Source organism: Hakea prostrata, chromosome 3 (genome assembly GCF_041222555.1).
Source record: "Hakea prostrata isolate BN-2017 chromosome 3, UWA_Hpros_2, whole genome shotgun sequence".
In the NCBI taxonomy this organism is placed as follows: domain Eukaryota; kingdom Viridiplantae; phylum Streptophyta; class Magnoliopsida; order Proteales; family Proteaceae; genus Hakea; species Hakea prostrata.
This window is the reverse complement of record NC_142602.1, coordinates 51,706,732-51,718,754: the sequence shown is the minus strand read 5'-3', so window position 1 is coordinate 51,718,754 and position 12,023 is coordinate 51,706,732.

Sequence of the window (12,023 nt, the reverse complement as noted above, 5' to 3'; positions counted from 1 at the left end):
TGTAGGTCCGAGAACCCGAAGGTCTAGTCGGATTAATTTTGTGGAGTGTCCAGATAGGAGTCCATGATCCATATCCAGAACCCATGGATCTGGATTCTCTTGTTGAAGAATCTGCCTTACTAGGAAGTTGGATCTCTGGTTGAAGGCAAGTGGTGTTTGGAGATGTCCGGAATGAAGGTAAGACATCCCCCATGTGTTGTTTAGGGCTAGGTTGTGTTTGGGTTTCAACCCCCTGAGCAAAGCACCCTTGTATAGCAATATACTTGGGGGCGGTTGCTAGTGGCGGTTGATTAAACCAAGCGACCACCTTAAGCGACCGCCCGGTCTTGCTTGCGGGAAAATGCCCTATTTTGCCCCATATTCGTTATAAATAGCATCCCTCGCCCTATTAACGCATTATTATGTTCGGGATTGCTATTTTGGGCGATTAGGCGGCAGTGGAAACGTGCTAAAAGGTGGGCAAAGTGCTGTTAATGATCTGGAACCTTTTTCCTTCTATTCTTGGTGATTCTGATTAAGGTAATGAATCTCCATCTTCTATTCTCTTCTTTTTAACCTCTGATTGATATGAACCCACCCCCATTTTGTTAGTGATTACCCAATTGATTTGTTGTATCTCCCTTTTCAATGTTCTTGATGAGATCCTGTCCATAAACGAATCCCCGCATTTGTTTAATGGATGGATCCCATCAAGGGGAATGATTTGGGTAATAAATCTTTGTTAATTTTAGGGTTTCTTGTTACCCCCTTGTTCTAGACCTATTAAGCTTGAAATTCGGACTAAGATCATCCCAAAACGGATTGAAATCGGATGATAAAAAGTCTGATTTTCGGAGTTGGAAACTGTGCCGAAACAGGGCGGTCGCTTGTGGAGGTCGCTTAACTTAAGCAACCGCCACAAGCAACCGACTGGTTTCCAGTAACTGTGTAGGTTTGATTTTTGAATTGTTTTGACTCTTGACTCTTATACATTCTTGTAACCCTATGCCTAGGTGTTCTCTGTTTCAAATAAAAGTCTTATAATAGTTTTTGGATTGCAAGTTAGAGGACTTCTACTAAATTACAGGTAAGGACATGCATTCTTATTTATATGCAATTACATATACATGATGATTCAGCTGTTCTATTTACTATTCTTTGATCATGTAACTTGCTGTAATTGTATAAAGCACGTGAATCTTATTGTACACTTGCTGATTGTGGTATTCCTTGATGTACTTCATCTTTCATGATATTGCACAACTGTTCATGGTATGATAAAGAGTGATTGTAGTGTAGTTGTGATGGAAGGGGTATTCCTTTGGGATATCTTAGCTTGGGATATCGAAGGGGTTGTGGAATGGGATACATGCTGCTGATGTCTCCAGCACTATCATGATTACTAGATGACATACTTAGGAGTGTCTAGAATTGCATGGCTAGGTACCCCACATGCTATCACCCTTTCGGCAGGGGAATTGAAGCCGGGTGACCCGTGACAATGGTGACGTGACTATGTTTCATCCAACAGCGGTAACCAGTCCGTGCAGAGACTCAGTGGTCCACTATTGGTCATGTAATGGTAGGGTTGCATATGTTAGGGTTGGGCTCATGGACGTCCAAGGAGCGGACCGGGTGTCGCGAGGAGTCATGAGAGCATCCGCCCCCAATAATATGTGGATGACCATAGGGTTAATGAGTGGAGTCCAATAGAGGTATCGATCCGTGAGGATTCTCATTCCTAGGTTGCGAAGGATCTTTGAACCGAGTTGGTTGGTGCCATAGGGGAAGTATCTGGACTCCATATAGTATGTTACCATTATGACCTTGCATTGGATTAGAAACCCCAACATGCGCCGACACTCATTGCCAATGGTCGTGGTGAGAGAGTGTTGACTTAACCCCCGACCATGGTTTGAGAGCCGGTGTGGACTTACCCCTTTGCCCAGGATCCCTACAGAGGTAGGTAACCAGTCCTTGCCGGATCGGAGTGATGAGACTTACCGCAGGAGGGCTGGTGTATATCTAAAAGCATGTCCCTGTTAGAGACTTGCATAGTTAGATCTTAGTAGCATTCATATTTCTGCATACCATCCATATCATTTCATATGTGCATTCGTGGATTGTATTGACATATATATGAGAATTGTAAAACCCAGCCCTAACCTTAACCCGGAAACCTTGTTATTTGTAGGTCCGATGACCCGAAGTAAAGTAAGAAGTCAGCTTTGGGCCATCCCAAAGTAGAGGACTTGGTGTCGGCTTTGAATCCATGAAAGTTGATGATGAGGTTCTATTTATGGAAACTGAATCCGATGAAGATCTGATTAGTTGATGGACTTGGAGTGCTCTCTATCTTGGTTTGAAGGCATTTCTACCTATTAGGTAAGTCACTTGACTTGTGTGCAAAACCCCTTTAGGATTGGATTTGATCTGGACCTTCAATTCCCCTTTTTGGTCTTCGTTGTCGGCATTGGTCGATCGATTGGTCGACTGGGCGATCGACCAATCCACTCGACCAATGAGTCTTGTCTTTGGCAATTAGGTTGTTCTTGCTCTATTTAAGTCCAATCTCGAGTCCACTTCGTATTTGCTGCCTCCAAACTCTCTGGAGCGAACCAAAGACCTCTGCAAGTCATCTCTCTTGCATCCTTGGTGTTTTCTTGACGGATCTTCGTCGAAACTCTTCTTTTTGCATCAAAAGGTATGTCTACTCTCTCTTCTTCTCCTCCATCTTTGTTTTTCTTTCCTTTTTGAGTTGAGACAGTAGAAGAGATGCTGCATTCTCTGTTGCAAACATCTCTGAACATGTTCTCATGATCATCCTAAGGATTTGAGGCTAGAACAATGATCTTAACCATGATCATTGCAAGCTTTTGAAGGAATCATGATCAAACCATGATCTAATCTTTGATTAAACTTCTAATCTGAATTCTGATCTCTTTGGATCTTCTTTGTTGATCATGTTAGTAGTTAATTACTGTGTTTTCTTTCCATGATCCATAATCTATAGATTTCTAGTTGTTCTCTTCTACCATACTATGTGTCCTTGATGACGCATGGTAGTTACATATATGGTAGGTTTTATTTCCTTATTTAGATTTATGCTTCTAAGCCTTATTCCATGAAGATCTATGTATGTTTTCATGATACCATTACCGAAAGCAATGATCTATCCTCCTATTGTTCTTGTCTTTGTTTTCTATTTCAAATTCATCAAGATCCATGGTTGATTTAATTATGGTAACTTTTTGTTTCCTAATTTGGATCTTGATATCTTGATTGGATTAGTGTTTTGAGGTCCCCTATATGTTAGAATACTACTGATGTAGTCTACCCCTTGATTAGTACCCTTTTGAACCACCAAATTCGGATTTCATATCTTAAAACTCTGTTTTTTTAGGCTCTCTCGTCTGCATTGGTCGACTGATTGGTCGTTGGACCACTCGACCAATCCACTCGACCAATGAGTACAGCAACTCGAATTGGTCTATGTTGGATGTTTTGGTATCTTTTCTGTTAGGGATCTTTCCTAATATGTTGTATATACTTGTTTAGGACCTTCTTCTCAAGTTTGCCGAGATCTTACTTGATTTCTTAGGATTCCTTTGCGAGTTATAAAAGGTAAGGATGGTTATTTCCTTAATTACATAGATAGCATGAATTTAGTTTCTATATTTGAATATCATAGATATGATTTCTAAATTAGATTCTTACAATGATATACTACTGTTGCATAACTTTGATTACAGTAGCATTACTTATTCATATTAAATTGATTTATGTATGATTTACTTACCAATGTTATACAAGTGATTGTAATTATTGATTTCTTTCCATATATGAAGTTACCATATATGTGATGATATGATTTGATGCATGTGTATGCTTAAGTATGGTTTGGAAAGGAGAGGTGTCCTTTTGACACTTCTGTCCTTGGACTACTACGGGAATATTATGGGATGTTTCCGGAGATGCCCTCTGGACACCTTCCTAAACTGTTGGATGACATATCTAGGATTTGTCTAGTAGTGTTTGGCTAGGATGTCTGTTATGTCGGACCCTAATCGGAGGGGTATTGAGACCGAACGACCCGTGGTAGCAATGGGGATTCATGGGCGCTCAAGACCGGTAACCAACCCGTGAGAGGACGGGAATCACATTGTGGGGGCCATTTATTGGTAGGGTTGCATATGGTTAGACTTGGGCTCACGGGCGCTTAAGACCGGTAACCAACCCGTGAGAGGACGTGAGAGCTTCCCGTTTACCATATGTGGATAACCAATAGGGTTGATGAGTCCGTAGTCCGAGTTGGTCGGTGCCATAGGATACGCCGACTCTAGTGTGAAGGATACCGGAAAGGATCGTCGGGGACGAGGAATGGACGTATCTGGATCGACTTGATGTAACTAAGTAGAAGACTTGCATTTGGCTAGGTTTTACCCGACATGCGCCAGTACTTATACCAAATGGTTGTGAGAGAGTGTGTTGACTTAACCCCCTGCCAAGGTTTGTCTGAGGGATGAAGGACCCATTACCAATCGGCTGCTCAAGACCGGTGAAATGATCCGTGAGAGAATCCAAGATATCTTAAATGGTTGAGGATGTGAGTGGACTTTCCTAAAGAAGTACGGTGCTATGACTTAAAGCATGTCCGCCAATAGAGACCAGCATACATAGAGTTAGATTCATTCATTCATTGTTTGTCTCATATCATATTGCATTTATGTTTGTTACGGAATCCTGCCATTTATGTTATTATGGATTTTTAATCGCCCTTCTTGAGTTTCTTTGAAACTCATTCCTTTATTGTACAATGTTGTTAGACTATCCTGCAGTCCTAAGTACTATGACGGTCCCTATGAAGAAGCGCAAGGCGAAGAGGCATATCTCCGGGAAGGTGATTGCGGTTACCACAATTACTCGAAGATCCCACGAGTGGTTATGCTCCGTACGATGCTTAGTCCGACCATTGAGTGGAAGCGTCCTTGTGCCATTTATGAGATTTACACTTACAAGGATGTTGTCTATAAAGTGGAGAACAATTTAGTTACCCAATGTACTAGCTACTGGGATTAGATTTTATTTAGTTTATTCTCTTAGAGCTACTTTTCCGCTGGATGTAAAGTGGAATTTTTGCCTCACTTTACTTATCCGTTTGATACTCTGATTATATCTATTATTCTGATTCATTTATGATTCATTCTTTCTTTATTGGATCTATGATTTGTCTTCCGCACTCTTGTTATGATTGTTCATGATTATGTTATTGTTTATGTGGGAGGTTGATCACTCGAACGGGGTCGGGGGGGGGGGGCCCCCCGCGGGGGGGGGGGTACCGGGCTGGGGATCCCTCCGGGCGTGACAGAGAAACCCGCCGGCCGGGGGGGGTTGACTTACCCCCCAGCCAGGTTGAGAGCCAAGTTGGGCTCCCGCCTTCGGGATCGAGTTCGTTGGAACTCATTCCTTTCATTGTATGTATTATATAAACTATACAGATGGTTGCATAATGTCGGAAGTTGGAGATGATTCATATGAAAGAGCCTTCTCGTATGAAGATGTGGCGGAGCGGGGCGTATGACAGGCTGTGATACATGAACTTGCAGAGCATGAAGCCTCCTGAAGATGAAGATTATTTAGTTATTCTTTTTGCTTCCGCTGATCTCGATATTACTTTTGATTCTTGATCTTCCTTCTTTCGTTCGTTCTTGGATATTTATTGGAGTATTTGGACTCCTGTAACCTTTTTATTGATTATTGTACTATTCTTGCTCTTGATTCATGTATTTGTATTTATTATTATTGATAGACTAAAACCATGGATCCCGTGTCGAATCCCCCCCCCGGGGTCTCGGGGGGGGTAGCCGGCCCGGGGGGGGGGGTGTGAAAAAAACCACCCACAACACACTATAAAAAAAAAGATGTTCTATTTCCTAACAAATGGCTGAGGGAATTAGAGAAGCCTTTCGGAATCTGCAGTGTACCGATGCCCAGAAAGTTCTTTTTGTAGAGCAGAAGCTTCAGCATGAGGCTGATGCATGGTCAACTTCGACTAGACCTATTCTTGAAGACTTCCATGCGGGCGTTGTATCATGGGAAGTGTTTAAAGAAGCGTTTTGTAAGAATTACTTTCTTGAAGCAGTGAAGGATGCCAAGGAGGCAAAATTTATGGCATTAGTTCAAGGTTCCTTATCTGTGCTGGACTACCAACAAAAATTTAAAGAGCTATTCTTTTTCGCCCCTGATTAGATCAAACCCGACAATGCGAAAGCGAAGAAGTTTTTCAAAGGACTACGGCCATCAATAAAGGCATATTCACCGTTCTCCCTCTCGAGAGCTATGCCCAGGTAGTACAAAATTCAAAGAAGCTAGAAGAGACAGAAAGAGAAAATGTTCGAGTCCAGAGGCCTTGGCAGCCAAGGAACCCTGGTTATGTTGACCGCACTAATCATAGCTTTGTGAGACCTACTCTGTATCAAACTCCTACGTTTCAACCAAGGAGTGTTGGACAGAGTTCAGGTGATGCGGGCCAGCATAGTCATCCTATTGGAGTTAGACTGCGGGAGGCTGTTAATACTTCTCGACCTGGATTGCTAATCCTAGACCTGCATTTCAAAGACCTCCCACTGTAGCGACTCCTGTTTGACAGAAGGACTCTACTTGTTTCTTGTGCAAGCAGACCGATCATTATGCTTTTTTTTGTCCGAAGAAGCCTGCACAGCCTATTACCCCTGTTGTGAGAAGTGCTCCCTGTTCCTGACCCTGCCCCTCCCTCTGGCGAGTGTTCAGCATGTCTAGTGTTGAACAAGATCCTTGTCATGATGTTGTTATAGGTACATTGTTAGTTGCTTCATTTCCAACATTTGTTTGGTTTGATACGGGTGCATCTCATTCGTTCATCTCATCTACATTTGCTTTGAAGACTAACCTAACATCTAAGTGTTTATCTAATTGTTTGTTGATTAGTACCCCCGTTGGGTCTGTTGTAAAGCTAGATAGAGTGATAAGAATGTCTTGTGTTGGTTTGTGGAAAGAATTTGAAGGCGAACTTACTGTTGTTTGATATGAAGGACTTTGATGTAATTTTGGGAATTGACTAGCTGACATCCCACAACGCTGTGATCTTGTGTTCTTCAAAGTGAATTCCGTTTTGGTTGGGTGAGAATTCAATTTTTGAGTTCCAAGGAGAAAAGGGAAGAATTAGTAAGACGACTTTGACCGCATTGATGCAAGTTTGTGCATTTGTGGAAAGTGCTTCACCTGGAAGCAAGGTCAAAGAAGGGAAGAAGCTTGAAGAAGTCAAAGTTGCTTGTGAATTTGCCAATGTATTTCCAGATGATCTGTCAGGACTGCTGTCACATCCCCCCAATCGGTACCCTTCCAGGCATACCCGGGTATGTGATCCATAGTCCCGAAGATCAAGTATCGAGCAACCATGCCTTCCATATACGCGATAATACAATCGTGAACAATAATAATCAAGGTAAAAGCATATAATAAAAGAAATCATGAATAAGATAAGAATAGATAATCAGAGTGCGGAATAAAGATGATACCAAAAGTATAAATATAATCTCAAAAGGAGAGAGAGCGATCAGAAGTCACTCCCTCAGTGGTAGCGGAAAGTAGTCAAATCAAGTTAAGTTACAGATCCAAAATCTAAGAGTATATCAAAAGAAAGTTAATTACATATCCAAGTTCCAAAGGAATAACAATAAAAGGGCCTAAGCTAAGGTCTCCTTAGTCTTTTACATGGTGTCCTCGTAAGTGTACACAAAGGAAACCAAGCAAGGCCTGTCACACACCAAAGTCCGGCTAATCATTGTATGGAGGGTAATCACCCTCGGCACCTTCACAGTAACTTTCATAATGGCCAGAACCTTCAGTGTAGTATGCAGAATCCTAGTCCACCTCAAAGTATGTGCCATCGGCTTCTTCGGTACCTGTGGAGAAGTCTAACAAAACAATTGCACAAAAAGGAATGAGTTCAAAGAACTCAGCAAGGCAGTTAATCCATAATACATAAACCATATGATACAAATCATAACATGATGCAAGATGATATGAAACACATGATGCAAGTATGATACTAACTCTACATATGATAGTCTCTATGGTAGACATGCTTTAAGTCATAGCACCATACTTTTTTAGGTGGGTCTCAATCACTCAAGCCGGGTAAATGGGTCCTGAAACCTTCCGGGCAATCCATGGTTGGGGTTTAAGTCACCACACTCTCACATCACCATTGGTCAAAGTAGTGGCGCATGTCAAGGCGAAGCCTAGCCCAATGCAAGTCTTCTACGTAGTTATATAATGTCAGATCCATATACTTCCATTCCTCTCCCCGAGCGATCATTTCCGGTATCCTTCACACTAGAGTCAGCATAGTCCCGGACTACCGACTCACCAACCCTATTGGTCATCCACAAATAGTAAATGGGATGCTCTCACCTCCTCTCACGGGCTAGTTACCGGTCTTGAGTGCCCGTGAGCCCAAGTCTCGCTATTTGCAACCCTACCAATAAATGGCCCCTTTTGGGTATCTGTAGTATGATTTATGTCCTCTCACGGAGTGGTTACCGGTCTTGAGCGCCCATCAAACCATACTACTACCACGGATCGTTCGGTCTCAATGCCCTTCCGATTCGGGTTTGATACAACGGGGATGTCCTAGCCAACACATTTAGACAAATCCTATGTATGTCATCCAATAATCCGGGAAAGTGTTGATGGGCATCTTCGGAAAACATCCCATACTATTCCCTCCGATGTCCAAGGACAGAAATGTCAAAAGGACATTCCCCAATCTCAAATCATACTTATCCAATCACATTCTCAGTTCATCATATCATACATACATGATACATCATCATATTGAAAGATACGTCATAACATCACACAATCAAGTGTATAAGAAATGACAAGAATTAATAGACATGATAAACAAAGTAATTAAACATGGTGCTACTGTCATAAGGTACTACAGTAGTCATATGATGTCTAAGTACAACCAATAAGTTGAGCCTACTAAGTTGCCAACATCAGTGTAACAATCACATAGTCTATGTCATATGGGTATAACCGTCCTTACATTAAGCCGCGATGATGATAACCCAATAATCTCAAAAGGATGATCCAAAGATAGTATTAAGACGCTAGACAAATATAAAAGAAATATTAGAAAAGAAATCGGAAAAATCAAAGGTCGAATGGATCAAATCGGCAAAGCACACAATTCAGCAGTTGATTGGCAGACTGGCTTGGTCAACTGACTTAGTCGACCAATCAGTTGACCAAGTAAATAGTGCCCAAAGCCAAATAGTGATTTTTTGCTCAAAATCGATCTTCTGGGGCTCAGATCGATCCGAAACTTGAAGGGATTCATTGTATCAGTATAAGAACACTACATATCATGAATTAACCTAATCCAATGGCCCAATTGAAAACCCCCAAATCAGAAGAAAATGTTGGACTTGAATGCCTTGAGTCAGCCCTTGTTGTCTTCGGTTGTGAGTTTTGATTTGGAAGTTGTTTCTGAAGGTTTGGATTTTGTTCTCTCTGCTATGACAGCAAGATCCAACCTTAGAGAAAGGATTGTTGCTTTGCAAGGTTCCGACCAAGAGTTGAAAGAGAAGATTGAGAAGATTGCTTTGAATCCCGAATGGACCCTGACTTTAGTATGTCTATGGATGGTGCTTTGTTGTTTAGAGGTAGACTTTGTATGCCGGCTGTTGAAGAAATCAAGAAGGAAATATTGAAGGAAGCACACCAATCAATCTTAATAGTACACCCTGGAGGTACCAAGATGTACAAGGACTTAAGGGAACATTTCTGGTGGATTGGTTTGAAAAGCGATGTTGAAGATTTTGTTGCCAAGTGTGAGACTTGCCAATGTGTGAAAGCCGTTCGTCAACCCCCGTCGGGATTACTTCAGCCCCTTCCTATTCCTAGTTGGAAGTGGGAAGATATTTCTATGGACTTTGTGATTAGCTTGCCTCGAACAAATAAAGGTAATGACACTGTGTGGGTGATTGTTGATAGGTTGACCAAATCAACCCATTTTATTCCTATGAAGATCAGTCATACTTTGGATAAGCTAGTTAGGCTTTATGTGGACAATGTGGTTTGTCTGCACAGAGTGCCTGTGATTATTGTTTTTGATCGTGATCCTAGGTTCACCTAAAGGTTTTGGAATAGTCTGCAAAAAGCCTTGGGAACCCAATTGAATCTGAGTTCAGCTCATCATCCACAGTCTGAAGGACAATCTGAGCGGACAATTCAAATCTTGGAAGACATGCTTAGATCTTGTAGCACTTGTAGGATGCCTTTGTATTGGACCAAGACCGGTGAAAGAAGAGTTTTGGGTTCTGAAATGATTGAAGCTACAAGTGCGATGGTTGACATGATTAGAGAAAGGATCAAGTCTGCCTAGTCTAGACAGAAATCTGATGCCGACAAGAGAAGAATTGATTTAGAATTTCAAATTGGAGAGAAAGTCTTCCTCAAAGTATCACCTATGAAGGGAGTGATGAGATTTAATGTTAAAGGAAAGCTTAGCCCTCGTTTCATTGGACCTTTTGAGATTCTGGAAAAGGTTGGACCTGTTGCATACTGTTTGGCCTTGCCCCCATCTCTTGCTGGAGTTCATAATGTGTTTCATGTGCTTCCAAAAAGATGAGGAAACTTCTCCTTCATGGGAGAAAGAAGAAGACATGAAGGAGAAGTTTCCTCATCTTTTTGGAAGCACATGTACGCTTTCAATTTCGAGGACCAAGAAATTTCTTTTGAGGGGGGAGAATGTGAAACTCAACCCTATCCTAACAAGATTTTTATTTGCGGCAACAGCTGCCTGCTGCTGCCGACGGCCCAGATTTTGCCATATCAACAGAGTTTGATCGTGTGGCTGAGATTCAAGTGAAGAGGGTTAAGATGTAAATATTGATTTTTACTATTACATTTTAAAGAATCAAATTTTATTAATTTACAAATCAACTCCTTCATTTTACCCGAAACCAAAAACCCTCCCTCATCACCATGGCTGTGCTTTCTTCTTCTTCTTCGTCTTTTTGTTTGAAAACTTCCCATTCGCCTCCTCCAGCTCCTCTTCACTCTCCTCTCTGTTCTCCTGCAAGTATACAGTCATTATCAAGATATATGTATTTTCTGATTTTATATAAATTATTTTCCAGTGTTTTCGTCAGAACACCAAATCCCACCAAATCCAGCAACCTGTGGTGGTACAAGCAGTGATTGAGGTTGGAGGGACCTACAACATAAGCTTTACGCGCATCAAGCTAAATCTCATGAATTGAATGACATCATGGCAAGTAAAACCAGAAAAAAATAAAATAAAAGATGGGTTCAAGAATTCACGGAGAAACCAGGAACACTTTACAGAGATCTGTTTAATGCCATAAAAATGGTGTTAAAACGCTTGGAATTGTTTTAAAATAAGGTTCAGATTGGTAACTTTTAACCAAGCATAGTGTGAGAACCCCTCAATGGAATTGCGAGTCATGACCGATTATCACATCCCGTTTCTGCCTAAATATCATGGTTTGTTTCGCTTCTTCCTCGCCATTTTGTAAACCACGGGGGCATCGACCATTTTATCTGTTTGCAATCTCTGATTGGCCTGAACTTCCAATCATTCAATCTTCTTGTTCTTGATTTCTCAAATTTTATCCTTCGTTTCTATTTTATTCTGCAGCTTGATTTCGACGCCTGCGTGTTAAAGAAGGTGGTCTTAGCAGATGGCGTAGTGGTGTCGGCTCCGGGAATCTGGTCCGTAAGCTTGTGCCACCCTCTCGACCTTCCACTTCCTTTGAACTCTCTCACAAACTCATCCAAACCACACGAAATAGAGATGAAGCCGTTCTTGAAGCATCCAAGATCAAACAATCCATGGCAGAATTGGAGAAAAAACTCAACATGCTTGAGATCTACTGTCACAGCCTTAAATTAGGATTCGAGGTATGCACAAATTCCCCACTCAAACTTAGGATTCAGCCCAAGAACAATGGTGGATCTCAAAGGAATCG